At 49.3% G+C, this 27,195-nt stretch overlaps 4 long non-coding RNA genes, 1 other non-coding gene and 1 pseudogene across 6 annotated transcripts; 3 read left to right on the top strand and 3 right to left on the bottom strand.

Annotated features, from left to right (window-relative positions):
- The first annotated feature begins 1,004 nt into the window (after positions 1 to 1,004).
- Positions 1,005 to 1,195, top strand: LOC118377494 (U2 spliceosomal RNA). Its single transcript, XR_004824257.2, has one exon. It is a non-coding gene; the product is annotated as a U2 spliceosomal RNA (small nuclear RNA).
- A 1,252-nt stretch (positions 1,196 to 2,447) lies between these two features.
- LOC127908539 (uncharacterized) lies at positions 2,448 to 2,612 on the bottom strand (annotated as a pseudogene).
- Positions 2,613 to 12,080: 9,468 nt separating this feature from the next.
- Positions 12,081 to 13,058, top strand: LOC127908369 (uncharacterized). The gene is made up of 3 exons (XR_008067034.1): positions 12,081 to 12,165; positions 12,777 to 12,866; positions 12,994 to 13,058. It is a non-coding gene; the product is annotated as an uncharacterized LOC127908369 (long non-coding RNA).
- Positions 13,059 to 20,174: 7,116 nt separating this feature from the next.
- LOC127908367 (uncharacterized) lies at positions 20,175 to 26,428 on the top strand. Of its 2 annotated transcripts, XR_008067032.1 has the most exons (5): positions 20,175 to 20,268; positions 20,488 to 20,529; positions 20,818 to 20,861; positions 24,942 to 25,029; positions 25,185 to 25,247. It is a non-coding gene; the product is annotated as an uncharacterized LOC127908367 (long non-coding RNA). The 2 variants fall into 2 exon arrangements; XR_008067031.1 differs by lacking the exons at positions 24,942 to 25,029; positions 25,185 to 25,247 and adding an exon at positions 26,317 to 26,428 and having other exon boundaries at positions 20,818 to 20,905.
- LOC127908366 (uncharacterized) lies at positions 20,886 to 22,774 on the bottom strand. Its single transcript, XR_008067030.1, has 4 exons — positions 22,567 to 22,774; positions 22,351 to 22,394; positions 21,523 to 21,654; positions 20,886 to 21,020 (listed from the first exon to the last, which is right to left on the bottom strand). It is a non-coding gene; the product is annotated as an uncharacterized LOC127908366 (long non-coding RNA).
- On the bottom strand, positions 24,759 to 25,733 carry LOC127908368 (uncharacterized). The gene is made up of 3 exons (XR_008067033.1): positions 25,676 to 25,733; positions 25,013 to 25,100; positions 24,759 to 24,783 (listed from the first exon to the last, which is right to left on the bottom strand). It is a non-coding gene; the product is annotated as an uncharacterized LOC127908368 (long non-coding RNA).
- Positions 26,429 to 27,195: the final 767 nt, after the last annotated feature.

Genomic DNA, 27,195 nt, shown 5'->3' with positions numbered 1-27,195 from the left:
TATATGTATATAGCCTCGCTATTGTTATTTTACTGCTGCTGTTTAATTAGGCTAGGTTGTAGGAACCTCATGATGGGTCCAGGGACAGTATCATGTAGTAGCCTAAACCTAACTTTCAGGATGAATTAAACCAGTGTAGTTTTTATTCATCAATATAAAGTATTTTCTGCGTAATGGCAATTTATGTGCATGATATGAAGTTTATTGGAGTGACTGACTAAGCTTAATTGTAAAAGTATGCCTCAACAGAGCCATGTTTGCAAAAGTCTATTATGCTGAGCACACATTTAGTTCGGCAGCCAGGACCATAGGCTGGGACCACTCCGTAGGACGCACTGTCGGTCTCGCTCTCACTGCAGTCCAGTGCCATGGACATCTTTGAAGTTTGGCCTCTAGTAATTCAGGAGGGCAACTTTATAAAGGCCTCCTCACAATGACCTTAGACAAGGCAGTTAATCCACTGTTCCTAGGCCATCATTGAAAATAAGAATTTGTTCTGAATTGACTTGCCTAGTTAAATATATTTTTTAAAGTGGTTCAACATTCAAATGCGTTTTGATTGACCACATAGGAGAGGCGACGGTCGGTGGAAGTCTGGCGCCACCAAGTGGACAATTATTTTAGTTCCCTTGTGGCACAACGCTTCCTGAGATATTATATAAAAGATAACATGTTATGTCAATATTCATTATTTCTCCAACCCCTTTTTGCTAGATTATTATTCCAATGTAGCTGTAAATCTGGTTTTAACTCAATAAGGATTTGTCTCGTTTCCGATTGGAGGGCGGATGTACACGTCACTTTGGAACCTACCACTGTGTTACTTTGTAACAGTGAAAAGTGTCTTTTCCCGACGTTGATCAACTCCCAGTCTATGTCACCATTTCTATTAAATAGCATCATCTTTGATATTTGTTGTAAAGTGTACAGAGCTCATTTAGGTGTAACCGTTACCGGATTTGACGTGTCTGAGAACGGCACCTTCCTCCCGAAAGCATTGCGGTATCGCTTCTCGGCCTTTTGGCTAAGATCAAGTGTAGTATCTGTTCTTATCAGTTTAATATCTGATACGTCCCCTATCTGGGGACCATATATTAAATTGATTTTTGGAATAGGGAGATGGAATAGGGGCTTGCTCCGTCCACTCCACGCATCGACCTGGTATTGCAGTACCTCCAGGAACGGTGCACCCCCTTCCGTTGTAAATATAAATGAGACGAAGTTAACCGGATGTTACTTTTATTAGAATCATTACGTTTGAGCAAGTCTGTCAATGATGCCTAGAAAGTGGTGAAGCCACTCGGCCTTGACGCTTTTATGCCGTTTGTATGTGTATAAAATGATGTACAAAAATACAGATGAGCTGTTTTCAAAGGAAATGCAACAAAACTTCCAGAAGAAAACACTTGTTCTCACTTGCACCACATCATTGACAGACTTGCTCTAACGTAATGATTCTAATAAAACCAGATTTACAGCTAATCTGGAATAATAATCTATCAAATAGGGGTGTGGGAAACAATTTGCAGATAACAATATTGACACACAACATTTGATCTTTTTACAAAATGGCCCAGGTAAAATAATTGTCCACTTGGTGGCGCCAGACTTCCACCGACCGTCGCCTTGTTCAAGCTGAACTGTGTGTTCAATCAAAATGCATTTTAATGTTGAACCACTCGACTTCATTACATAGTACATCATCAACACAAATAATGTAGGAAATAAAAATAGCCTATATCTTTTTTGAATATGTCTGTAGAGCCTTGCATGATAAGGCCCTCCTGAATTACTAGAGGCCAAACTTCAAAGATGTCCATGGCACTGGACTGCAGTGAGAGCGAGACCGACAGTGCGTCCTATGGTCCTGGCTGCCTAACTAAATGTGTGCTCAGCATAATAGACTTTAGCAAACATGGCTCTGAGGCATACTTTTACAATTAAGCTTTGTCAGTCACTACAATAAACTTTATATCATGCACATAAAATACCAATAGGCCTATTGGGTTGGAGAGCATCTATCTACTCACGAAATACTGTATATCGATGAATAAAACATGCACTGTTTTGTTTCATACTGAAAGTTGTCATAATTCAAGTTCCATCCATGAAATATTGGAATGTGGAGAAAAAGTGTCCAATAGTGGTTGAACTATAATCCTACAAATCTACTTTCATTCTCACTAATCGTGGAACTGTATGACAACAGTCCAGTCGCCGTGAACCGTGCGCCAGGCTCCAGGTTTAACCTGCTACATAGTTCCATAATGATTACAATAGGCTACATGTCCAAAATGATCGCTAAAATAAATGTATGTGTGTATTACTGACAGATGGCTCCAGATCGTTGCTGATACTAATTGTAAAATAAAAGCCTGGGCGTATAATCGAACCCTTCTAAATTGCATGTTTTCAGCTCGGCAGGTTTAGCCCTACAGAAGCCTGTAGCTTGAGGCTCCAAATTTCATACAAGCGAATCATGACGGCACACAATCAGAATTCTGAATAATGGAAAAATCCATTTAATATATTGTCCCCAGATAAGGGGACATATCAGATATTAAACTGATAAGAATAGATGTATTTTATTTAGCAAAAATGGTTATTGCAATAGCTCATACTTTTAACATAATCATTTGTACACTTTAAAATGACATAATATGCATAAAAAAAACTGCATTGAAACATTTATATGTTAAAAGTACATGTTAATGAAACACCCTAAGAAAGAAGTACTTTTAAACATATCCAATCTGTAAAAGCCATTTCAAATGTGCACATTTTTATTCAAACAAGACTATACCTTTTAAAGACATGATTCAAACAAGACTATACCTTTTAAAGACATTATGATTCAAACAAGACTATACCTTTTAAAGACATGTAAACGGTCTAAAAGTCCCTTTATTAAAAAAGAGGTCTTCTCTCCTTTGTGCAGGAACGAGGTGAGTCCTTATCACATTTGCCTCCTCCTGCTCTTCCGAATCAACTCCGCCCCCATCCTTCAGGGCCCAGAAGAGATCCCTCCCCTCGCTGCTGCAGCATTGTCAGGCCGGGACCTGAGATGGTGTTGGTGATGCTTTGTCTGGGGTCGAGGCTCTATTTTGTCCGTACCACCTCAGGGGTTCCGTAGCTATCAAGGTCACTGTCTGATGGGTGGTCTCCATGTGTTTCCCTACCAACATGTTGTCAGAGGACCACAGTGCGTCCTTCAGACACGTGAGGGTGAGCCAGAGCTTGGTGGAATCGGCCTTTGGTCCACCCGTTACAGCAGGAGCTGAGGTGTTGTGTCCTGAGCTGAGGTGTTGTGTCCTGAGCTGAGGTGTTGTGTCCTGAGCTGAGGTGTTGTGTCCTGAGCTGAGGTGTTGTGTCCTGAGCTGAGGTGTTGTGTCCTGAGCTGAGGTGTTGTGTCCTGAGCTGAGGTGTTGTGTCGTGTCCTGAGCTGAGGTGTCGTGTCGTGTCCTGAGCTGAGGTGTCGTGTGGTGTCCTGAGCTGAGGTGTCGTGTCGTGTCCTGAGCTGAGGTGTCGTGTCCTGAGCTGAGGTGTCGTGTCGTGTCCTGAGCTGAGGTGTCGTGTCCTGTCCTGAGCTGAGGTGTCGTGTCGTGTCCTGAGCTGAGGTGTCGCTGAGGTGTCGTGTCCTGAGCTGAGGTGTCTGAGCCTGAGCTGAGGTGTCGTGTCCTGTCCTGAGCTGAGGTGTCGTGTCTGTGTCCTGAGCTGAGGTGTCGTGTCGTGAGGTGTCCTGAGCTGAGGTGAGTGTCGTGTCCTGAGCTGAGGTGTCGTGTCCTGAGCTGAGGTGTCGTGTCGTGTCGTGTCCTGAGCTGAGGTGTCGTGTCGTGTCCTGAGCTGAGGTGTGTCGTGTGTCCTGAGCTGAGGTGTCGTGTCGTGTCTGAGCTGAGCTGAGGTGTCGTGTCGTGTCCTGAGCTGAGGTGTCGTGAGCTGAGGTGTCGTGTCCTGAGCTGAGGTGTCGTGTGTCCTGAGCTGAGGTGTCGTGTCCTGAGCTGAGGTGTCGTGTCGTGAGCTGAGCTGAGTGTCGTGTCGTGTCGTGTGTGAGCTGAGGTGTGTCGTGTCGAGTGTCGTGTCGTGAGCTGAGTGTGTCGCTGAGGTCGTGTCCTGAGCTGAGGTGTCGTGTCGTGAGCTGAGTGTGTGTCGTGAGCTGAGCTGTCGTGTCGTGTGTGTCGTGTCCTGAGCTGAGGTGTCGTGTCGTGTCGCTGAGGTGTCGTGTCGTGTCCTGTGAGTGTCTGTCGTGTCGTGTCCTGAGCTGAGGTGTGTCGTGTCGTGTCCTGAGCTGAGTGTCGTGTCGTGTCGTGTCCTGAGCTGAGGTGTCGTGTCGTGTCGTGAGCTGAGGTGTCGTGTCGTGTCGTGAGCTGAGGTGTCGTGTCCTGAGCTGAGGTGTCGTGTCCTGAGCTGAGGTGTCGTGTCGTGTCGTGTCCTGAGCTGAGGTGTCGTGTCGTGAGCTGTGTCGTGTCTGAGCTGAGGTGTCGTGTCGTGTCGTGTCCTGAGCTGAAGTGTCGTGTCGTGAGCTGAGGTGTCGTGTCGTGAGCTGAGGTGTCGTGTCGTGTGAGGTGTCGTGTCGTGAGCTGAGGTGTCGTGTCGTGTCGTGAGCTGAGTGTGTGTGTCGTGAGCTGAGGTGTGTGTCGTGTCCTGAGCTGAGGTGTCGTGTCGTGTCGTGAGCTGAGTGTCGTGTCGTGTCCTGCTGAGTGTCGTGTCCTGAGCTGAAGTGTCGTGTCGTGTCCTGAGCTGAAGTGTCGTGTCGTGTCGTGTGAGCTGAGGTGTCGTGTCGTGTCCTGAGCTGAGGTGTCGTGTCGTGTCGTGAGCTGAAGTGTGTCGTGTCGTGTCCTGAGCTGAGGTGTCGTGTCGTGTCGTGTCCTGAGCTGAGGTGTCGTGTCGTGTCCTGAGCTGAGGTGTCGTGTCGTGTCCTGAGCTGAGGTGTCGTGTCGTGTCCTGAGCTGAGGTGTCGTGAGCTGAGGTGTCGTGTCCTGAGCTGAGTGTGTGTCGTGAGCTGAGGTGTCGTGTCGTGTCCTGAGCTGAGGTGTCGTGTCCTGAGCTGAGGTGTCGTGTCGTGTCCTGAGCTGAGGTGTCGTGTCGTGTCCTGAGCTGAGGTGTCGTGTGTCGTGAGCTGAGGTGTCGTGTCTGAGCTGAGGTGTCGTGTCGTGTCCTGAGCTGAGGTGTCGTGTCGTGCTGAGGTGTCGTGTGTGTCGTGTCGTGAGCTGAGCTGTCGTGTCGTCCTGAGCTGAGGTGTCGTGTCGTGTCCTGAGGTGTCGTGTCGTGTCCTGAGGTGTCGTGTCCTGAGCTGAGGTGTCGTGTCGTGCTGAGGTGTCGTGTCGTGTCCTGAGCTGAGGTGTCGTGTCGTGTCCTGAGCTGAGGTGTCGTGTCGTGTCCTGAGGTGTCGTGTCGTGTCCTGAGCTGTGTCGTGTCGTGAGCTGAGGTGTCGTGTCGTGTCCTGCTGAGGTGTCGTGTCGTGAGCTGAGGTGTCGTGTCGTGTCCTGAGCTGAGTGTCGTGAGCTGAGGTGTCGTGTCGTGTCCTGAGCTGAGGTGTCGTGTCGTGTCCCTGAGCTGAGGTGTCGTGTCGTGTCCTGAGCTGAGGTGTCGTGTCGTGTCGTGTCCTGAGCTGAGCTGTCGTGTCGTGTCCTGAGCTGAGGTGTCGTGTCGTGTCCTGAGCTGAGGTGTCGTGTCGTGAGGTGTCGTCCTGAGCTGAGTGTGTGTCGTGTCCTGAGCTGAGGTGTCGTGTCGTGTCGTGTCCTGAGCTGAGTGTCGTGTCGTGTCCTGAGCTGAGGTGTCGTGTCGTGTCCTGAGCTGAGCTGTCGTGTCGTGTCCTGTGAGGTGTCGTGTCGTGTCCTGAGCTGAGGTGTCGTGTCGTGTCGTGTCCTGAGCTGAGGTGTCGTGTCGTGTCCCTGAGCTGAGGTGTCGTGTCGTGTCGTGTCCTGAGCTGAGGTGTGTCGTGTCGTGTCGTGTCCTGAGCTGAGTGTGTCGTGTCCTGAGCTGTGTCGTGTCGTGTCCTGAGCTGAGGTGTCGTGTCGTGTCCTGAGCTGTCGTGTCGTGTCGTGTCCTGAGCTGAGGTGTCGTCGTGTCGTGCTGAGTGTCCTGTCGCTGAGCTGAGCTGTCGTGTCGTGTCGTGTCCTGAGCTGAGGTGTCGTGTCGTGTCCTGAGCTGAGGTGTCGTGTCGTGAGCTGAGCTGTCGTGTCGTGTCGTGTCGTGTCCTGAGCTGAGGTGTCGTGTCGTGTCCTGAGCTGAGTCGTGTCGTGTCCTGAGCTGAGGTGTCGTGTCGTGTCGTGTCCTGAGCTGAGCTGAGTGTCGTGTCGTGTCGTGAGCTGAGGTGTCGTGTCCTGAGCTGAGCTGTCGTGTCGTGTCGTGTCCTGAGCTGAGGTGTCGTGTCGTGTCCTGAGCTGAGGTGTCGTGTCGTGTCGTGTCCTGAGCTGAGCTGTGTGTCCTGAGGTGTCGTGTCGTGTCCTGAGCTGAGGTGTCGTGTCGTGTCCTGAGCTGAGGTGTCGTGTCCTGAGCTGAGTGTCGTGTCCTGAGCTGAGCTGTCGTGTGTCGTGTCCTGAGCTGAGGTGTCGTGTCCTGAGCTGAGCTGTCGTGTGTCGTGTCGTGTCCTGAGCTGAGTGTCGTGCTGTGTCGTGTCGAGCTGAGGTGTCGTGTCCTGAGCTGAGGTGTCGTGTCGTGTCGTGTCCTGAGCTGAGGTGTCGTGTCCTGAGCTGAGGTGTCGTGTGTGTCGTGTCTGAGCTGAGGTGTCGTGTGTCGTGTCCTGAGCTGAGGTGTCGTGTCGTGTCCTGAGCTGAGGTGTCGTGTCCTGAGCTGAGCTGAGGTGTCGTGTGTGTCCTGAGCTGAGGTGTCGTGGTGTCGTGTCCTGAGCTGAGTGTGTGTGTGTCCTGAGCTGAGGTGTCGTGTCGTGTCCTGAGCTGAGGTGTCGTGGTGTTCCTGAGCTGTCGTGGTGTCGTGTCGTGTGTCCTGAGCTGAGTGTCGTGTCGTGTCGTGTCCTGAGCTGAGTCCTGTGTCGTGTGTGTCCTGAGCTGAGGTGTCGTGTCCTGTGTCCTGAGCTGAGGTGTGTGTCGTGTCCTGAGCTGAGGTGTCCTGAGCTGTGTGTCGTGTCCTTAGCTGAAGTGTCTGAGCTGAGTGTCGTGTCGTGTCCTGAGCTGAGGTGTCGTGTGTGTCCTGAGCTGAGTGTCGTGTCGTGTCCTGAGCTGAGGTGTCGTGTCGTGTCTGAGCTGAGGTGTCGTGTCGTGTCCTGAGCTGAGGTGTCGTGTCGTGTCGTCTGAGCTGAGGTGTCGTGTCGTGTCCTGAGCTGAGGTGTCGTGTCGTGTCCTGAGCTGAGGTGTCGTGTCGTGTCCTGAGCTGAGGTGTCGTGTCGTGTCCTGAGCTGAGGTGTCGTGTCGTGTCCTGAGCTGAGGTGTCGTGTCGTGTCCTGAGCTGAGGTGTCTGTGTCCTGAGCTGAGGTGTCGTGTCGTGTGTCCTGAGCTGAGGTGTCGTGTCGTGTCCTGAGCTGAGGTGTGTCGTGTCCTGAGCTGAGGTGTCGTGTCGTGTCGTGAGCTGAGGTGTTGTCGTGTCGTGAGCTGAGGTGTGTCGTGTCCTGAGCTGAGGTGTGTGAGGTCCTGAGCTGAGGTGTTGTCCTGAGCTGAGGTGTCGTGTCGTGTCCTGAGCTGAGGTGTCGTGTCGTGTCCTGAGCTGAGGTGTCGTGTCGTGTCCTGAGCTGAGGTGTGTCCTGATCCGCTGAGGTGTCGTGTCCTGAGCTGAGCTGAGGTGTCGTGTCCTGAGCTGAGGTGTGTCGTGTCGTGTCCTGAGCTGAGGTGTCGTGTCGTGTCCTGTCTGAGGTGTCCCTGAGCTGAGGTGTCGTGTCGTGTCCTGAGCTGAGGTGTCGTGTCCTGAGCTGAGGTGTCGTGTGTCCTGAGCTGAGGTGTGTCGTGTCCTGAGCTGAGGTGTCGTGTCCTGAGCTGAGGTGAGGTGTCGTGTCCTGAGCTGAGGTGTCGTGTCCTGAGCTGAGCTGTGTCGTGTCCTGCTGAGCTGTGTCGTGTCGTGTCCTGAGCTGAGGTCGTGTCGTGTCCTGAGCTGAGGTGTCGTGTCGTGTCCTGAGCTGAGGTGTCGTGTCGTGTCCTGAGCTGAGGTGTCGTGTCCTGTGAGGTGTCGTGTCGTGTCCTGAGCTGAAGTGTGTCGTGTCCTGAGCTGAGGTGTCGTGTGTCGTGTCCTGAGCTGAGGTGTGTGTCGTGTCGTGAGCTGAGGTGTCGTGGTGAGTGTCCTGAGCTGAGGTGTCGTGTCCTGCTGAGTGTCTGAGTGTCGTGTCCTGAGCTGAGGTGTCTGTGTCGTGTCCTGAGCTGAGGTGTCGTGTCCTGTCTGAGCTGAGGTGTCGTGTCGTGTCCTGAGCTGAGGTGTCGTGTCGTGTCCTGAGCTGAGGTGTCGTGTCGTGTCGTGAGCTGAGGTGAGTGTCGTGTCTGAGCTGAGTCCTCGTGTCGTGAGCTGAGCTGAGTGTGTCGTGTCCTGAGCTGAGGTGTCGTGGTGTCGTGTCCTGAGCTGAGGTGTCGTGTCGCTGTCGTGGAGCTGAGGTGTCGTGTGTGTCGTGAGCTGAGGTCGTGTGTCGTGTCTGAGCTGAAATGTCGTGTCGTGTCCTGAGCTGAGGTGTCGTGTCGTGTCGTGAGCTGAGGTGTCGTGTCGTGTCCTGAGCTGAGGTGTCGTGGTCGTGTCCTGAGCTGAGGTGTCGTGTCTGTCCTGAGCTGAGGTGTCGTGTCGTGTCCTGAGCTGAGGTGTCGTGTCGTGTCGTGAGCTGAGGTGTCGTGTCGTGTCGTGAGCTGAGGTGTCGGTCGTGTCCTGAGCTGAGTGTCGTGTCGAGCTGTCCTGTCTGAAATGTGTCCTGAGCTGAGGTCGTGTGTCCTGAGGTGTCGTGTCGTGAGGAGGTGTCGTGGTGTCCTGAGCTGAGGTGTGTGTCGTGCCCTGAGCTGAGGTGTCGTGTCGTGTCGTTTGAGCTGAGGTGTCGTGTCCTGTCCTGAGCTGAGGTGTCGTGTCGTGTCCTGAGCTGAGTGTCGTGTCCTGAGTGTCCTGAGCTGAGGTGTCGTGTCGTGTCCTGAGCTTCCGCTGAGTGTGTCCTGAGCTGTCGTCGTGTGAGCTGAGGTGTCGTGTCGTGTCCTGAGCTGAGTGTCGAGTGTCGTGTCCTGAGCTGAGGTGTCGTGGGTGTCCTGAGCTGAGTGTGTCGTGTCGTGTCCTGAGCTGAGGTGTCGTGTCGTGTCCTGAGCTGAGGTGTCGTGTGTGTCCTGAGCTGAGGTGTCGTGTCGTGTCCTGAGCTGAGGGTGTCCTGATGTGTCGTGTCCTGAGCTGAGGTGTCGTGTCGTGTCCTGAGCTGAGGTGTGTGTCGTGTCCTGAGCTGAGGTGTCGTGTCGTGTCCTGAGCTGAGGTGTCGTGTCGTGAGCTGAAGTGTCCTGGCTGAGCTGTCGTGTGTCCTGAGCTGAGGTGTCGTGTCGTGTCCTGAGCTGAGGTGTCGTGTCGTGTCCTGAGCTGAGTGTGAAGTCGTGTCCTGAGCTGAGGTGTCGTCGTGTCCTGAGCTGAGGTGTGTGTCGTGAGCTGAGGTGTCGTGTCGTGTCCTGAGCTGAGGTGTCGTGTCGTGTCCTGAGCTGAGTGTCGTGTCGTGTCCTGAGCTGAGGTGTCGTGGAGCTGAGGTGTGTCGTGTCCTGAGCTGTCGAGTGTCGTGTCGTCCTGAGCTGAAAGGTGTGTCTTGTCCTGGCTGAAGTGTCGTGTCCTGAGGTGTCTGTCCTGAGCTGAGGTGTCGTGTCGTGTCGTGTCCTGAGCTGAGGTGTCGTGTCGTGTCGTGATGCTGAGGTGTCGTGTCCTGAGCTGAGTGTCGTGTCGTGTCCTGAGCTGAGGTGTCGTGTCGTGTCCTGAGCTGAGGTGTCGTGTCCTGAGAGCTGAGTGTGAGCTGTGTCGTGTCCTGAGCTGAGAGTGCGAGCTGAGGTGTCGTGTGACGAGGTCCTTGTGTCGTGTCCTGAGCTGGTGTGTCGTGTTATGTGTGTGTCGTGTCCTGAGCTGAGGTGTCGTGTCGTGTCCTGAGCTGAGGTGTCGTGTCGTGTCCTGAGCTGAGGTGTCGTGTCGTGTCCTGAGCTGAGGTGTGTCCTGAGGTGAGTGTCCTGAGCTGAGGTGTCGTGTCCTGAGCTGTCGTGTCGTGTCCTGAGCTGAGGTGTCGTGTGTCCTGAGCTGAGCGTGTCGTGTGTCCTGAGCTGAGGTGTCGTGTGTCCTGAGCTGACAGTGTCGTGTCGTGTCCTGAGCTGAGGTGTCGTGTCGTGTGCTGAGGTGTCGTGTCCTGAGCTGAGGTGTCGTGTCGTGTCCTGAGCTGAGGTGTCGTGTCGTGTCCTGAGCTGAGGTGTCGTGTCTTATGTGAGCTGAAGTGTGTGTCGTGTCCTGAGTGAGGTGTCCTGTCGTGGTTTGAGCTGAGTGTGTCGTGTCGTGTCCTGAGCTGAGGTGTCGTGTCGTGAGCTGAGGTGTCGTGTCCTGAGCTGAGGTGTCGTGTGTCGTGTCTGAGCTGAATGTGGGGTCGTGGCGTGTCCTGAGCTGAAGTGTGTCGTGTGTAGTGTGTCCTGAGCTGACGTGTCTGGTCGTGTGTCCTGAGCTGAAATGTCGTGTCGTGTCCTGAGCTGAATGTCGTGTCGTGTCCTGAGCTGAGGTGTGTAGCTGAGTGTCCAAAGCTGAGTGTGTCGTGTCGTGAAATGAGCTGAAAATGTCGTGTCGTGTCCTGAGCTGAGCGTGGAGTGTCCTGAGCGTGAGCTGTCGTGTCGTGTTGGCTGAGCTGTGTCGCTGTTGTGTGGCTGAGTGTCTCCTGAGCTGAGTCGTGTCGTGTCCTGAGCTGAGGTGTGTGTCGTGTCCTGAGCTGAATCGTGTCGTGTCGTGAGGTGTCGTGTCGTGTGTCCTGAGCTGAGTGTGTCACAATGTCTTGTCGTGTCCTGAGCTGAGGTGTCGTGTCGTGTCACTGTCTGAGCTGAAGTGTCGTGTCGTGTCCTGAGCTGAATGTCACTGACAGTGATGCTGAGCTGTCGTGTCGTGTCCTGAGCTGAGGTGTCGTGGTGTCCTGTAGCTGAGTGTGCTGAGGTGTCGTGTAGCTGTCCTGAGCTGACGTGAGCTGAGTGTCGTGTCGTGTCCGATGTCCTGAGCTGAGGTCTCTGTGGACGTGTCCTGAGCTGAGTGTGTCGTGTCGTGTCCTGAGCTGAAATGTCGTGTCGTGTCCCTGAGCTGAAGTGTCGTGTGTGTCCTGAGCTGAGGTGTGTCGTGTCGTGTCCTGAGCTGAGGTGTCGTGTCGTGTCGTGTCCTGAGCTGAGGTGTCGTGTCGTGTCCTGAGCTGAGGTGTGTCGAGCTGAGGTGTCGTGTCCTGAGCTGAGGTGTCGTGTCGTGTCGTGTCCTGAGCTGAGGTGTGTGTCGTGTCCTGAGCTGAGGTGTCGTCGTGTCCTGAGCTGAGGTGTCGAGCTGAGGTGTCGTGTCCTGAGCTGAGGTGTCGTGTGTCCTGAGCCTGAGGTGTCGTGTGTCGCTGTCCTGTGTCTGAGCTGAGGTGTCGTGTCGTGTCCTGAGAGTGTCGTGTGAGCTGTGTCGTGTCCTGAGCTGAGGTGTGTCGTGTCGAGCTGAGGTGTCGTGTCCTGAGCTGGGCTGAGTGTCGTGTCGTGTCGTGTCCTGAGCTGAGGTGTCGTGTGTCCTGAGCTGAGTGTCGTCGTGTCCTGAGCTGAAGTGTCGTGTCCTGAGCTGAGGTGTCGTGTCGTGTCCTGAGCTGAAGTGTCGTGTGTGTCGTGTCCTGAGCTGAGGTGTCGTGTCGTGTCGTGTCCTGAGCTGAAGTGTCGTGTCGTGTCGTGTCCTGAGCTGAGTGTCGTGTCGTGTCGTGTCCTGAGCTGAAGTGTCGTGTCGTGTCGTGTCCTGAGCTGAGGTGTCGTGTCGAGCTGAGTGTCGTGTCGTGTCCTGAGCTGAAGTGTCGTGTCGTGTCGTGTCTGAGCTGAGGTGTCGTGTCGTGTCCTGAGCTGAGCTGAAGTGTCGTGTCCTGAGCTGAGGTGTCGTGTCCCTGAGCTGAAGTGTCGTGTCCTGAGCTGTGTCGTGTGTCCTGAGCTGAGGTGTCGTGTCGTGTCGTGTCTGAGCTGAGGTGTCGTGTCGTGTCCTGAGCTGAGGTGTCGTGTCGTGTCCTGAGCTGAGGTGTCGTGTCGTGTCGTGTCCTGAGCTGAGGTGTCGTGTCGTGTCCTGTGCTGAGGTGTCGTGTCGTGTCCTGAGCTGAGTGTGTGTCCTGAGCTGAGTGTCGTGTCCTGAGCTGAGGTGTCGTGTCGCTGAGTGTCGTGTCCTGAGCTGAGCTGTGTGTGTCGTGTCGTGTCCTGAGCTGAGGTGTCGTGTCGTGTCCTGAGCTGAGTGTCGTGTCCCTGAGCTGAAGTGTCGTGTGTCGTGTCGTGTCCTGAGCTGAGGTGTCGTGTCGTCGTGTCCTGAGCTGAGGTGTGTGTGTCGTGTCGTGTCCTGAGCTGAGGTGTCGTGTGTCCTGAGCTGAGGTGTCGTGTCTGTCCTGAGCTGAGGTGTCGTGTCCTGAGCTGAGGTGTGTCGTGTCGTGTCCTGAGCTGAGGTGTCGTGTCGTGTCGTGTCCTGAGCTGAGGTGTGTCGTGTCGTGTCCTGAGCTGAGGTGTCGTGTCCTGAGCTGAGGTGTCGTGTCGTGTCCTGAGCTGAGGTGTCGTGTCGTGTCCTGAGCTGAGGTGTCGTGTCGTGTCCTGAGCTGAGGTGTCGTGTCGTGTCCTGAGCTGAGGTGTCGTGTCGTGTCGTGAGCTGAGGTGTCGTGTGTCGTGTCCTGAGCTGAGGTGTCGTGTCGTGTCGTGTCCTGAGCTGAGGTGTCGTGTCGTGTCGTGTCCTGAGCTGAGGTGTCGTGTCGTGTCGTGTCCTGAGCTGAGGTGTCGTGTCGTGTCCTGAGCTGAGGTGTCGTGTCGTGTCCTGAGCTGAGGTGTCGTGTCGTGTCCTGAGCTGAGGTGTGTCGTGTCGTGTCCTGAGCTGAGGTGTCGTGTCGTGTCCTGTGCTGAGGTGTCGTGTCGTGTCGTGTCCTGAGCTGAGGTGTCGTGTCGTGTCCTGAGCTGAGGTGTCGTGTCGTGTCGTGTCTGAGCTGAGGTGTCGTGTGTCGTGTCCTGAGCTGAGGTGTCGTGTCGTGTCCTGAGCTGAGGTGTCGTGTCGTGTCCTGAGCTGAGGTGTCGTGTGTCCTGAGCTGAGGTGTCGTGTCCTGAGCTGAGGTGTCGTGTCGTGTCGTGAGCTGAGCTGTCGGTGTGTCCTGAGCTGAGGTGTCGTGTCCTGAGCTGAGGTGTCGTGTCGTGTCGTGAGCTGAGGTGTCGCTGAGCTGAGGTGTCGTGTCGTGTCCTGAGCTGAGGTGTCGTGTCGTGTCCTGAGCTGAGGTGTCGTGTCGTGTCCTGAGCTGAGGTGTCGTGTCGTGTCCTGAGCTGAGGTGTCGTGTCGTGTCCTGAGCTGAGGTGTCGTGTCGTGTCCTGAGCTGAGGTGTCGTGTCGTGTCCTGAGCTGAGGTGTCGTGTCGTGTCCTGAGCTGAGGTGTCGTGTCGTGTCCTGAGCTGAGGTGTGTCGTGTCGTGTCCTGAGCTGAGGTGTCGTGTCGTGTCCTGAGCTGAGGTGTCGTGAGCTCGTGTCCCTGAGCTGAGGTGTCGTGTCGTGTCCTGAGCTGAGGTGTCGTGTCGTGTCCTGAGCTGAGGTGTCGTGTCGTGTCCTGAGCTGAGGTGTCGTGTCGTGTCCTGAGCTGAGGTGTCGTGTCGTGTCCTGAGCTGAGGTGTCGTGTGTGTCCTGAGCTGAGGTGTCGTGTCCTGAGCTGAGGTGTCGTGTCGTGTCCTGAGCTGAGGTGTGTCGTGTCCTGAGCTGAGGTGTCGTGTCGTGTCCTGAGCTGAGGTGTCGTGTCGTGTCCTGAGCTGAGGTGTCGTGTCGTGTCCTGAGCTGAGGTGTCGTGTGTCCTGAGCTGAGGTGTCCTGTGTGTCGTGTCCTGAGCTGAGGTGTCGTGTCCTGAGTCCTGAGCTGAGGTGTTGTGTCCTGAGCTGAGGTGTTGTGTCCTGAGCTGAGGTGTTGTGTCCTGAGCTGAGGTGTCGTGTCCTGAGCTGAGGTGTCGTGTCCTGAGCTGAGCTGAGGTGTCGTGTCCTGAGCTGAGGTGTCGTGTCCTGAGCTGAGGTGTCGTGTCCTGAGCTGAGGTGTCGTGTCCTGAGCTGAGGTGTCGTGTCGTGTCCTGAGCTGAGGTGTCGTGTCGTGTCCTGAGCTGAGGTGTCGTGTCGTGTCCTGAGCTGAGGTGTTGTGTCCTGAGCTGAGGTGTTGTGTCCTGAGCTGAGGTGTTGTGTCCTGAGCTGAGGTGTCGTGTGTCCTGAGCTGAGGTGTTGTGTCGTGAGCTGAGGTGTTGTGTCCTGAGCTGAGGTGTTGTGTCCTGAGCTGAGGTGTTGTGTCCTGAGCTGAGGTGTTGTGTGGTGTTGTGTCCTGAGCTGTTGTGTTGTGTCCTGAGCTGTGTCCTGAGCTGTTGTGTTGTGTCCTGAGCTGAGGTGTTGTGTCCTGAGCTGAGGTGTTGTGTCCTGAGCTGAGGTGTTGTGTCCTGAGCTGAGGTGTTGTGTCCTGAGCTGAGGTGTTGTGTCCTGAGCTGAGGTGTTGTGTCCTGAGCTGAGGTGTTGTGTTGTGTCCTGAGCTGAGGTGTTGTGTTGTGTCCTGAGCTGAGGTGTTGTGTTGTGTCCTGAGCTGAGGTGTTGTGTTGTGTCCTGAGGTGTTGTGTTGTGTCCTGAGCTGAGGTGTTGTGTTGTGTCCTGAGCTGAGGTGTTGTGTTGTGTCCTGAGCTGAGGTGTTGTGTCCTCCCCTGCTGGTGGACACGAGGAGATCAGGGGGCTTCTTTCCACAGGTCTCTGGTTTATTTCATTGCAGTTACTCTTCTCTTCCTTATAGTTTCTTAATGTTTGGTATCTGTTTTGATATTTACATTTACATTAGTGGTACATATAGAGGAGACTGGGACAGGCCTTTCTCCAGTATTAACACTAAAGCTCACCACACCTCCTCCTCCTCCTAACTCACGATGGAGGTATAGGACTAGAATAACGTCATCAGGCCTTATCAATCAATCAACCAATCAATTCATCAATCAATAGATTATTATATATGACCCTCTACACACTTCGTACCCTGTATGTCCCCATAATATGAACGAGAGAAGGAGAGGAGATTGAGAGTCAGCACAAAAAACAGTCCAGCTCAACAACAACCCCTCAACCAGACCCGGAGAGCTGAAGGTGGAGAGAAACATGTCTGCAACTGTAGACAAGCAGTAGAGGAGAGGAACAGACTGCTGGAGGAGGGGAACAGACTGCTGGAGGAGGGGAACAGACTGCTGGAGGAGAGGAACAGACTGCTGGAGGAGAGGAACAGACTGCTGGAGGAGAGGAACAGACTGCTGGAGGAGAGGAACAGACTGCTGGAGGAGAGGAACAGACTGCTGGAGGAGAGGAACAGACTGCTGGAGGAGAGGAACAGACTGCTGGAGGAGAGGAACAGACTGCTGGAGGAGAGGAACAGACTGCTGGAGGAGAGGAACAGACTGCTGGAGGAGAGGAACAGACTGTCTTGTGACAGAGAACAGCCCATTACAGAGGTGGCCACCCCCGCAGAGAAGCCAGCAGAACAGCCCATTAGAGGTGGCCATGTGATCCTGCTGTTGTCACATGCTATACATGCACATGTGTGTTTACATGCACATGTGTGTTTACATGCACATGTGTGTTTACATGCATCTGTCTATCCAATATTATCATGATTTGTTATCAGGGATATTATACTTTAGTAACCCACAATGACCTGGTTTTGTTAAAGTCGAACAATGACATTATGTTCCATATTCCTACAGATACCTTATAACTGGAGATGACTTCAAAACGGTTGCCTACAGTTACCGTGTAGGACACTGCAAGGTCGGGTGACCAGGACACTGCAAGGTCGGGTGACCAGGGCACTGCAAGGTCGGGTGACCAGGGCACTGCACGGTCGGGTGACCAGGGCACTGCACGGTCGGGTGACCAGGGCACTGCACGGTCGGGTGACCAGGGCACTGCACGGTCGGGTGACCAGGGCACTGCACGGTCGGGTGACCAGGGCACTGCACGGTCGGGTGACCAGGGCACTGCACGGTCGGGTGACCAGGGCACTGCACGGTCGGGTGACCAGGGCACTGCACGGTCGGGTGACCAGGGCACTGCACGGTCGGGTGACCAGGGCACTGCACGGTCGGGTGACCAGGGCACTGCACGGTCGGGTGACCAGGGCACTGCAAGGTTGGGTGACCAGGGCCATCTGGGACTGTCTCCTGGGGAAATTCAGGTGTGTGCAGGCTACCTGTGTCCTGCGTAACTTCATGAGGATGGACACGAGGACCAGGAGAGGATCTGCAGCTCGCCGCCGTGTCCCAGAGGGGAAGTCTGCTGCTCTGCAGGATGTTTCATGGATGGGATCCAACAACACAGGAAGAGGCAATCCGGGTGCAGGAGATCTTCACCTCCTACTTCTTTGAAGAGGGTGCTGTTTCCTGGCAACACCATAGACTACACTATGCACAACCAAAGGCTCTTTGAAGAGCCATTCACATTGCAATAAGACTATTCTTTCATTTACTTGACTATGTCAACTGCAGTTATTCAATTCCCAGTTTCTTTCAATTTCTCAGGTAAGGGTGCTGTTTAGGTAAGGGTAAAGTGCTGTTTAGGTAAGGGTGCTGTTTAGGTAAGGGTGCTGTTTAGGTAAGGGTGCTGTTTAGGTAAGGTTTAGGTAAGGGTGCTGTTTAGGTAAAGGTGCTGTTTAGGTAAAGGTGCTGTTTAGGTAAAGGGTGCTGTTTAGGTAAAGTGGTAAAGGTGTGTTTAGGTAGACACAAAACAGAACAGGTTATTTTAAGTCCCTTTGATGTTAGACACCCATAACCCACACCTACCCACTCATATATCAATCTGATTGATGGATTGTGTTGTGCAGTAAGCAGGCTCAGGTGTATAACTGTGGCTTCTTCCACCTTCAAAGGAGAATAGGCAAGAGGGCCAACCATGGAGAATAGGCAAGAGGGCCAACCATGGAGAATAGGCAAGAGGGCCAACCATGGAGAATAGGCAAGAGGGCCAACCATGGAGAATAGGCAAGAGGGCCAACCATGGAGAATAGGCAAGAGGGCCAACCATGGAGAATAGGCAAGAGGGCCAACCATGGAGAATAGGCAAGAGGGCCAACCATGGAGAATAGGCAAGAGGGCCAACCATGGAGAATAGGCAAGAGGGCCAACCATGGAGAATAGGCAAGAGGGCCAACCATGGAGAATAGGCAAGAGGGCCAACCATGGAGAATAGGCAGAGGGCAACCATGGAGAATAGGCAAGAGGGCCAACCATGGAGAATAGGCAAGAGGGCCAACCATGGAGAATAGGCAAGAAACCATGGAGAATAGGCAAGAGGGCCAACCATGGAGAATAGGCAAGAACCATGGGAATAGTTTGTATCAAGGGGGCCAACCATGGAGAATAGGCAAGGAGATACGGCCAACCATGGAGAATAGGCAAGGGGCCAACCATGGAGAATAGGCAAGAGGGCAACCATGGAGAATAGGGAAGAGCACCATTTGGAGAATTAGGATTGCCAACAAATTGGAGAATTTGGAAAAACTGGGGTTTGGAACAAACCATGGAGAATAGGCAAGAAGAATAGGCAAGGGGGCCAACCATGGAGAATAATATCTTCCTAGGCAAATGGGGCCAACCATGGATATCTTCCCTAGGACCCACATAAATGACTATAGGGCCAACCATGGAGAATAGGCAAGGGGCCAACCATGGAGTTATCAGGCAAGGGGCCAACCATAGGACAATAATGTTAAGGGGGCCAACCATGGATAATGTTATCTGGGCCAATGTTTTTTCATGGAGAATAGGCAAGGGGGCTGAATATCTTCATGGAGAATAGGTATAGGCCAACCATAGGAAATAATGTTAAGGGGAATATCCAACCATCTGGAGAATAGGCAAGGGGGCCAACCATGGAGAATAGGCAATATCTTCAACCATGGAGAATAGGCAAGATCTTCCAACCATGGAGTTATCAGGCAAGCTGAATATCTTCCAACCAATGGAGAATAGGCAAGAGGGCCAACCATGGAGGTATAGGCAAGAATATCCAACCATGGAGGTAATAGGCAAGAGGGCCACACCATGTTAGAATAGGCAATATCTTCCCTAGGACCCAACCATGGAGAATAGGCAAGAGGGCCAACCAATGGAGAATATGCTGAATATCTTCCCTAGGACCAACATAATGTTAGAATAGGCAAGAGGGCCAACCATGGAGAACAGTAAGACACTTCATTATTTCTATAGGACCCACATAATGTTATCTATATGTTGTATTGTTTGTCCTCGTGTGTCTGTGCATGTTTTCAGCCTAAAGTCCGCAGCCACTTCGTGTGGACACCAGGTGAATATCTTCACCACACAGATTCAGGTTGACTGTCTATTTAACTACCTTATTTTCTCAATAAGGGGTGGCAGGGTAGCCTAGTGGTTAGAGCTGGACTAGTAACCGGAAGGTTGCAAGTTCAAATCCCAGAGCTGACAAAGTTACAAATCTGTCGTCTGCCCCTGAACAAGGCAGTTAACCCACTGTTCCCAGGCCGTCATTGAAAATAAGAATTTGTTCTTAACTGACTGTTAGTTAAATGAATGCAGGGTTGGCCCACACATTTGTAGTTTGTTTGTTCACATAGTGTGGAGCTAATCAAACCCCCTTGTTGTATGATGAAGCTGTAAAGTATCAAAGTCACATTTATATGCTTGTATGCCGTTTAAATGACCCCAAACATTGGGATACGGGACACAAGCAGGGATGATGGGTGCAATCTAGAGATGAGATACTCGATGTGTCAGCAGTGGGCACAGAAAATGACTGTTTCAATCGGACAGGAATTGCATTTTGTTAGAGATTGCTTGACTGACAACAAATTGTCGCGACATTTGTGAAAAACTGAATCGATTTTGTTTGGAACAAAACGTAGATTGCTTAGGGCTGACAAGATAAAGGGGAAGGATCAACACATTGTCTCCGTGTCCCGAGATCAATCCCTTTCTGAAGACCTGATTGCTGCTTAAAATTCTTTCTAAAATGGCAAACAAATTAACATTTCTATCGTAACACTAGATATTTTAACATCAAAGTTAAGAAACCGCTTGTCTCAACCTTGATTCAGTGTAATTTTGCATATGCCTGCGCTGCTTGGTATAGTGGGCTATCAAAAAAGCTGAACAAGAGAATGCAGGTCATGCAAAATAATGTTATCAGGTATATGCTGAATATCTTCCCTAGGACCCACATAATGTTATCGGGTATATGCTGAATATTCCCCTTCTCTAGGACCCACATAATGTTATCGGGTATATGCTGAATATCTTCCCTAGGACCCACATAATGTTATCGGGTATATGCTGAATATCTTCCCTAGGACCCACATAATGTTATCTGGTATATGCTGAATATCTTCCCTAGGACCCACATAATGTTATCTGGTATATGCTGAATATCTTCCCCCACATAATGTTATCTGGTAGGACCCACATAATGTTATCTGGTATATGCTGAATGTCTTCCCTAGGACCTACATAATGTTATCTGGTATATGCTGAATATCTTCCCTAGGACCTACATAATGTTATCTGGTATATGCTGAATATCTTCCCTAGGACCCACATAATGTTATCTGGTATATGCTGAATGTCTTCCCTAGGACCCACATAATGTTATCTGGTATATGCTGAATATCTTCCCCCTAGGACCTACATAATGTTATCGGGTATATGCTGAATATCTTCCCTAGGACCCACATAATGTTATCTGGTATATGCTGAATGTCCCCCCCCACCTACATAATGTTATCTGGTACCCCCTAGGACCTACATAATGTTATCTGGTATATGCTGAATGTTCCCCCTCCCTAGGACCTACATAATGTTATCGGGTATATGCTGAATATCTTCCCTAGGACCCACGTAATGTTATCGGGTATATGCTGAATATCTTCCCCAGGACCCACATAATGTTATCGGGTATATGCTGAATGTCCCCCCTAGGACCTACATAATGTTATCAGGTATATGCTGAATATCTTCCCTAGGACCCACATAATGTTATCAGGTATATGCTGAATATCTTCCCTAGGACCCACATAATGTTATCAGGTATATGCTGAATATCTTCCCTAGGACCCACATAATGTTATCTGGTATATGCTGAATATCTTCCCTAGGACCCACATAATGTTATCTGGTATATGCTGAATATCTTCCCTAGGACCCACATAATGTTATCTGGTATATGCTGAATGTCCCCCCTAGGACCTACATAATGTTATCTGGTATATGCTGAATGTCTTCCCTAGGACCCACATAATGTTATCAGGTATATGCTGAATGTCCCCCCCCCCCCCACATAATGTTATCTGGTATATGCTGAATATCTTCCCTAGGACCCACATAATGTTATCAGGTATATGCTGAATATCTTCCCTAGGACCCACAATGTTATCAGGTATATGCTGAATATCTTCCCTAGGACCTACATAATGTTATCAGGTATATGCTGAATGCTCCCCCTAGGACCCACATAATGTTATCTGGTATATGCTGAATGTCTCCCCCTAGGACCTACATAATGTTATCTGGTATATGCTGAATGTTCCCCCTAGGACCCACATAATGTTATCAGGTATATGCTGAATGTCCCCCCTAGGACCTACATAATGTTATCTGGTATATGCTGAATGTCTTCCCCCATAATGTTATCAGGTACCCCCTAGGACCCACATAATGTTATCAGGTATATGCTGAATGTTCCCCCTAGGACCCACATAATGTTATCTGGTATATGCTGAATATCTTCCCTAGGACCCACATAATGTTATCAGGTATATGCTGAATATCTTCCCTAGGACCTACATAATGTTATCTGGTATATGCTGAATGTTCCCCCTAGGACCCACATAATGTTATCTGGTATATGCTGAATATCTTCCCTAGGACCTACATAATGTTATCAGGTATATGCTGAATATCTTCCCTAGGACCCACATAATGTTATCAGGTATATGCTGAATGTCCCCCTAGGACCTACATAATGTTATCAGGTATATGCTGAATATCTTCCCTAGGACCCACATAATGTTATCTGGTATATGCTGAATGTCTTCCCTAGGACCCACATAATGTTATCTGGTATATGCTGAATGTCTTCCCTAGGACCTACATAATGTTATCAGGTATATGCTGAATGCTGAATAATGTTATCCCCCATAATGTTATCTGGTATATGCTGAATATCTTCCCTAGGACCCACATAATGTTATCAGGTATATGCTGAATATCTTCCCTAGGACCCACATAATGTTATCAGGTATATGCTGAATATCTTCCCTAGGACCCACATAATGTTATCTGGTATATGCTGAATGTCCCCCTATCTGGTACTGAATATCCCCCCAGGACCCAATGTTATCTGGTATATGCTGAATGTTCCCCCTAGGACCCACATAATGTTATCAGGTATATGCTGAATATCTTCCCTAGGACCTACATAATGTTATCTGGTATATGCTGAATGTTCCCCCTAGGACCTACATAATGTTATCAGGTATATGCTGAATATCTTCCCTAGGACCTACATAATGTTATCTGGTATATGCTGAATATCTTCCCTAGGACCCACATAATGTTATCTGGTATATGCTGAATATCTTCCCTAGGACCCACATAATGTTATCAGGTATATGCTGAATGTCTTCCCTAGGACCTACATAATGTTATCTGGTATATGCTGAATGTCCCCCCTAGGACCTACATAATGTTATCAGGTATATGCTGAATATCTTCCCTAGGACCTACATAATGTTATCTGGTATATGGTATATGCTGAATGTCTTCCCCCCTAGGACCCCTAGGATAATAATGTTATCAGGTATATGCTGAATATCTTCCTAGGACCCACATAATGTTATCTGGTATATGCTGAATATCTTCCCTAGGACCCCCCCCCCTAGGACCTACATAATGTTATCATGTATATGCTGAATAATGTTATCTTCCCTAGGACCCACATAATGTTATCTGGTATATGCTGAATATCCTCCCTAGGACCCACATAATGTTATCTGGTATATGCTGAATATCTTCCCTAGGACCCACATAATGTTATCTGGTATATGCTGAATGTCCCCCCTAGGACCTACATAATGTTATCTGGTATATGCTGAATGTCCCCCCTAGGACCCACATAATGTTATCTGGTATATGCTGAATATCTTCCCTAGGACCCACATAATGTTATCTGGTATATGCTGAATATCTTCCCTAGGACCCACATAATGTTATCAGGTATATGCTGAATATCTTCCCTAGGACCTACATAATGTTATCTGGTATATGCTGAATGTCTTCCCTAGGACCTACATAATGTTATCTGGTATATGCTGAATGTCCCCCCTAGGACCCACATAATGTTATCAGGTATATGCTGAATGTCCCCCCCCCAACATAATGTTATCTGGTATATGCTGAATATCTTCCCTAGGACCTACATAATGTTATCTGGTATATGCTGAATATCTTCCCTAGGACCCACATAATGTTATCTGGTATATGCTGAATGTCCCCCCTAGGACCTACATAATGTTATCTGGTATATGCTGAATGTTCCCCCTAGGACCCACATAATGTTATCTGGTATATGCTGAATGTTCCCCCTAGGACCTACATAATGTTATCTGGTATATGCTGAATGTTCCCCCTAGGACCCACATAATGTTATCTGGTATATGCTGAATGTCCCCCCCCCCCCACATAATGTTATCTGGTATATGCTGAATGTCTTCCCCCACATAATGTTAGGTACTGAATGTCTTCCCTAGGACCCACATAATGTTATCAGGTATATGCTGAATATCTTCCCCCCCCTAGGACCTACATAATGTTATCGGGTATATGCTGAATATCTTCCCTAGGACCCACGTAATGTTATCTGGTATATGCTGAATATCTTCCCTAGGACCCACAATGTTATCTGGTATATGCTGAATGTTCCCCCCCACATAATGTTATCATAATGTGAATATCTTCCCTAGGACCACATAATGTTATCTGGTATATGCTGAATAACCCACATAATGTTATCAGGTATATGTTATCAGGTATATGCTGAATGTCTTCCCCCTAGGACCTACATAATGTTATCTGGTATATGCTGAATGTCCCCCTTCATAATGTTATCTAGGTAATGTTATCTGGTATATGCTGAATATCTTCCCTAGGACCCACATAATGTTATCTGGTATATGCTGAATATCTTCCCTAGGACCCACATAATGTTATCTGGTATATGCTGAATGTCTTCCCTAGGACCCACATAATGTTATCTGGTATATGCTGAATGTCTTCCCCCTACATAATGTTATCTGGTATATGACCTTCCCTAGGACCCACATAATGTTATCAGGTATATGCTGAATATCCCCCCCATAATGTTATCTGGTATATGGACCCCTACATAATGTTATCAGGTATATGCTGAATATCTTCCCTAGGACCCCAGGTATATGCTGAATATCTTCCCCACATAATGTTATCTGGTATATGCTGAATATCTAATGTTATCCCTAATGGACCCAGGACCCATAATGTTATCTGGTATATGCTGAATGTCCCCCCCCCTACATAATGTTATCTGGTATATGCTGAATATCTTCCCTAGGACCTACATAATGTTATCTGGTATATGCTGAATATCTTCCCTAGGACCCACATAATGTTATCTGGTATATGCTGAATATCTTCCCTAGGACCCACATAATGTTATCTGGTATATGCTGAATATCTTCCTACATAATGTTATCTATATGCTGAATATCCCCCCCAGGACATAATGTTATCTGGTATATGCTGAATGTCTTCCCCCTAGGACCTACATAATGTTATCTGGTATATGCTGAATGTCCCCCCACATAATGTTATCTGGTATATGCTGAATGTCTGGTATATGCCCCATAGGACCTACATAATGTTATCTGGTATATGCTGAATGTCTTCCCTAGGACCCACATAATGTTATCTGGTATATGCTGAATGCTGAATGTCTTCCCTAGGACCCACATAATGTTATCTGGTATATATGCTGAATGTCTTCCCTAGGACCTACATAATGTTATCTGGTATATGCTGAATGTTCCCCTAGGACCCAGTTATCCCACATAATGTTATGTTATCTGGTATATGCTGAATATCCCCCCATAATGTTATCTGGTATATGCTGAATCTTCATAATGTTATCTGGTATATGCTGAATGCTGAATCCCCCACATAATGTTATCTGGTATATGCTGAATGTCCCCCCTAGGACCTACATAATGTTATCTGGTATATGCTGAATGTCCCCCCTAGGACCCACATAATGTTATCTGGTATATGCTGAATATCTTCCCTAGGACCCACATAATGTTATCTGGTATATGCTGAATGTCCTCCCTAGGACCCACATAATGTTATCTGGTATATGCTGAATGTCCCCCCTAGGACCTACATAATGTTATCTGGTATATGCTGAATGTCTTCCCTGGTATATGCTGAATGTCTTCCCCCCACATAATGTTATCTGGTATATGCTGAATGTCTTCCCATAGGACCTACATAATGTTATCAGGTATATGCTGAATATCTTCCCTAGGACCTACATAATGTTATCTGGTATATGCTGAATGTATAATGTTATCAGGTATATGCTGAATGTCCCCCCTAGGACCTAATGTTATCTGGGTATATGCTGAATGTCTTCCCCCCACATAGGGTACCCCCCCACATAATGTTATCTGGTATATGCTGAATATCTTCCCTAGGACCCACATAATGTTATCTGGTATATGCTGAATGTCTTCCCTAGGACCCACATAATGTTATCAGGTATATGCTGAATATCTTCCCTAGGACCTACATAATGTTATCTGGTATATGCTGAATGTTCCCCCTAGGACCTACATAATGTTATCAGGTATATGCTGAATATCTTCCCTAGGACCCACATAATGTTATCAGGTATATGCTGAATATCTTCCCTAGGACCTACATAATGTTATCTGGTATATGCTGAATGTCTTCCCCCCACATAATGTTATCTGGTAGGACCCCCCAACATAATGTTATCAGGTATATGCTGAATATCTTCCCTAGGACCTACATAATGTTATCTGGTATATGCTGAATGTCCCCCCCTAGGACCTACATAATGTTATCAGGTATATGCTAATGTTAATATCTGAATATCCCTAGGACCCACATAATGTTATCTGGTATATGCTGAATATCTTCCCCATAATGTTATCTGGTATATGCTGAATGTCCCCCCTAGGACCTATAATGTTATCAGGTATATGCTGAATGTCCCCCCTAGGACCCACATAATGTTATCAGGTATATGCTGAATGTCCCCCTATATGCTGAATGTCCCTACATAATGTTATCAGGTATATGCTGAATGTCTTCCCTAGGACCCCCCCCACATAATGTTATCAGGTATATGCTGAATATCCCCCTAGGACCCACATAATGTTATCAGGTATATGCTGAATGTTATCCTGAATATCCCCCCAGGACCCACATAATGTTATCTGGTATATGCTGAATGTCTTCCCTAGGACCTACATAATGTTATCAGGTATATGCTGAATATCTTCCCTAGGACCCACATAATGTTATCAGGTATATGCTGAATGTCTTCCCTAGGACCTACATAATGTTATCAGGTATATGCTGAATGTCCCCCCTAGGACCTACATAATGTTATCAGGTATATGCTGAATAATGTTCCCCTAGGACCCCCTAGGACCCACATAATGTTATCAGGTATATGCTGAATGTCTTCCCCCTAGGACCTACATAATGTTATCAGGTATATGCTGAATGTCTTCCCCCCACATAATGTTATCTGGTATATGCTGAATGTCTTCCCCCAGGACCCACATAATGTTATCTGGTATATGCTGAATGTTCCCTAGGACCCACATAATGTTATCTGGTACCTGACATAATGTTATTATCTGGTATATGCTGAATGTCTTCCCTAGGACCCACATAATGTTATCAGGTATATGCTGAATGTCCCCCCCACATAATGTTATCAGGTATATGCTGAATGTCCCCCTAGGACCTACATAATGTTATCAGGTATATGCTGAATATCTTCCCCACATAATGTTATCAGATATGCTGAATGTCTTCCCCTATAATGTTATCAGGTATATGCTGAATATCTTCCCTAGGACCCACATAATGTTATCAGGTATATGCTGAATGTTCCCCCCCTCTAGGACCTACATAATGTTATCAGGTATATGCTGAATGTTCCCCCCCCCTAGGACCCACATAATGTTATCAGGTATATGCTGAATGTTCCCCCCCCTAGGACCTACATAATGTTATCTGGTATATGCTGAATGTTCCCCCTAGGACCCACATAATGTTATCAGGTATATGCTGAATGTTCCCCCTAGGACCTACATAATGTTATCAGGTATATGCTGAATGTCCCCCTAGGACCTACATAATGTTATCAGGTATATGCTGAATGTCCCCCCCTAGGACCTACATAATGTTATCTGGTATATGCTGAATGTCTTCCCCCCTACATAATGTTATCTGGTATATGCTGAATGTCCCCCCCCCTAGGACCTACATAATGTTATCAGGTATATGCTGAATATCTTCCCTAGGACCCACATAATGTTATCAGGTATATGCTGAATATCTTCCCTAGGACCCACATAATGTTATCAGGTATATGCTGAATATCTTCCCTAGGTATATGCTGAATATCTTCCCTAGGGACCCACATAATGTTATAGAGAGTAAATAGTACTGCGAGGAGCACGTTTTTCCATACAGGCATTTGTCTATGGAATAAGCCTTCCCTTGGAGATCAAGCAAATAATAGTTTTAAAAAGCAAGCAACGGTTTTCATTTGTACAAGGTTGTCTAAGTCAGAGAAACCACCACCCCCACTGTCCCTTGTGGCCCCTACTGCTTGTCAGGTGTATTTATTTGAAGGATCGGTATGATGTGCAATTAATAAATGGTTTTTAATGTGAAATGAATATGGTTGATTTTTAAGGTTAGGGAGAATTGCAGCGAATTGGGCCACTTTTTAGGACGTCAATATAAA

Source organism: Oncorhynchus keta, chromosome 17 (assembly GCF_023373465.1).
Source record: "Oncorhynchus keta strain PuntledgeMale-10-30-2019 chromosome 17, Oket_V2, whole genome shotgun sequence".
NCBI lineage: Eukaryota > Metazoa > Chordata > Actinopteri > Salmoniformes > Salmonidae > Oncorhynchus > Oncorhynchus keta.
The sequence above is the reverse complement of the archived record's forward strand: the minus strand, read 5'-3'. Positions and strand labels throughout refer to the sequence as shown.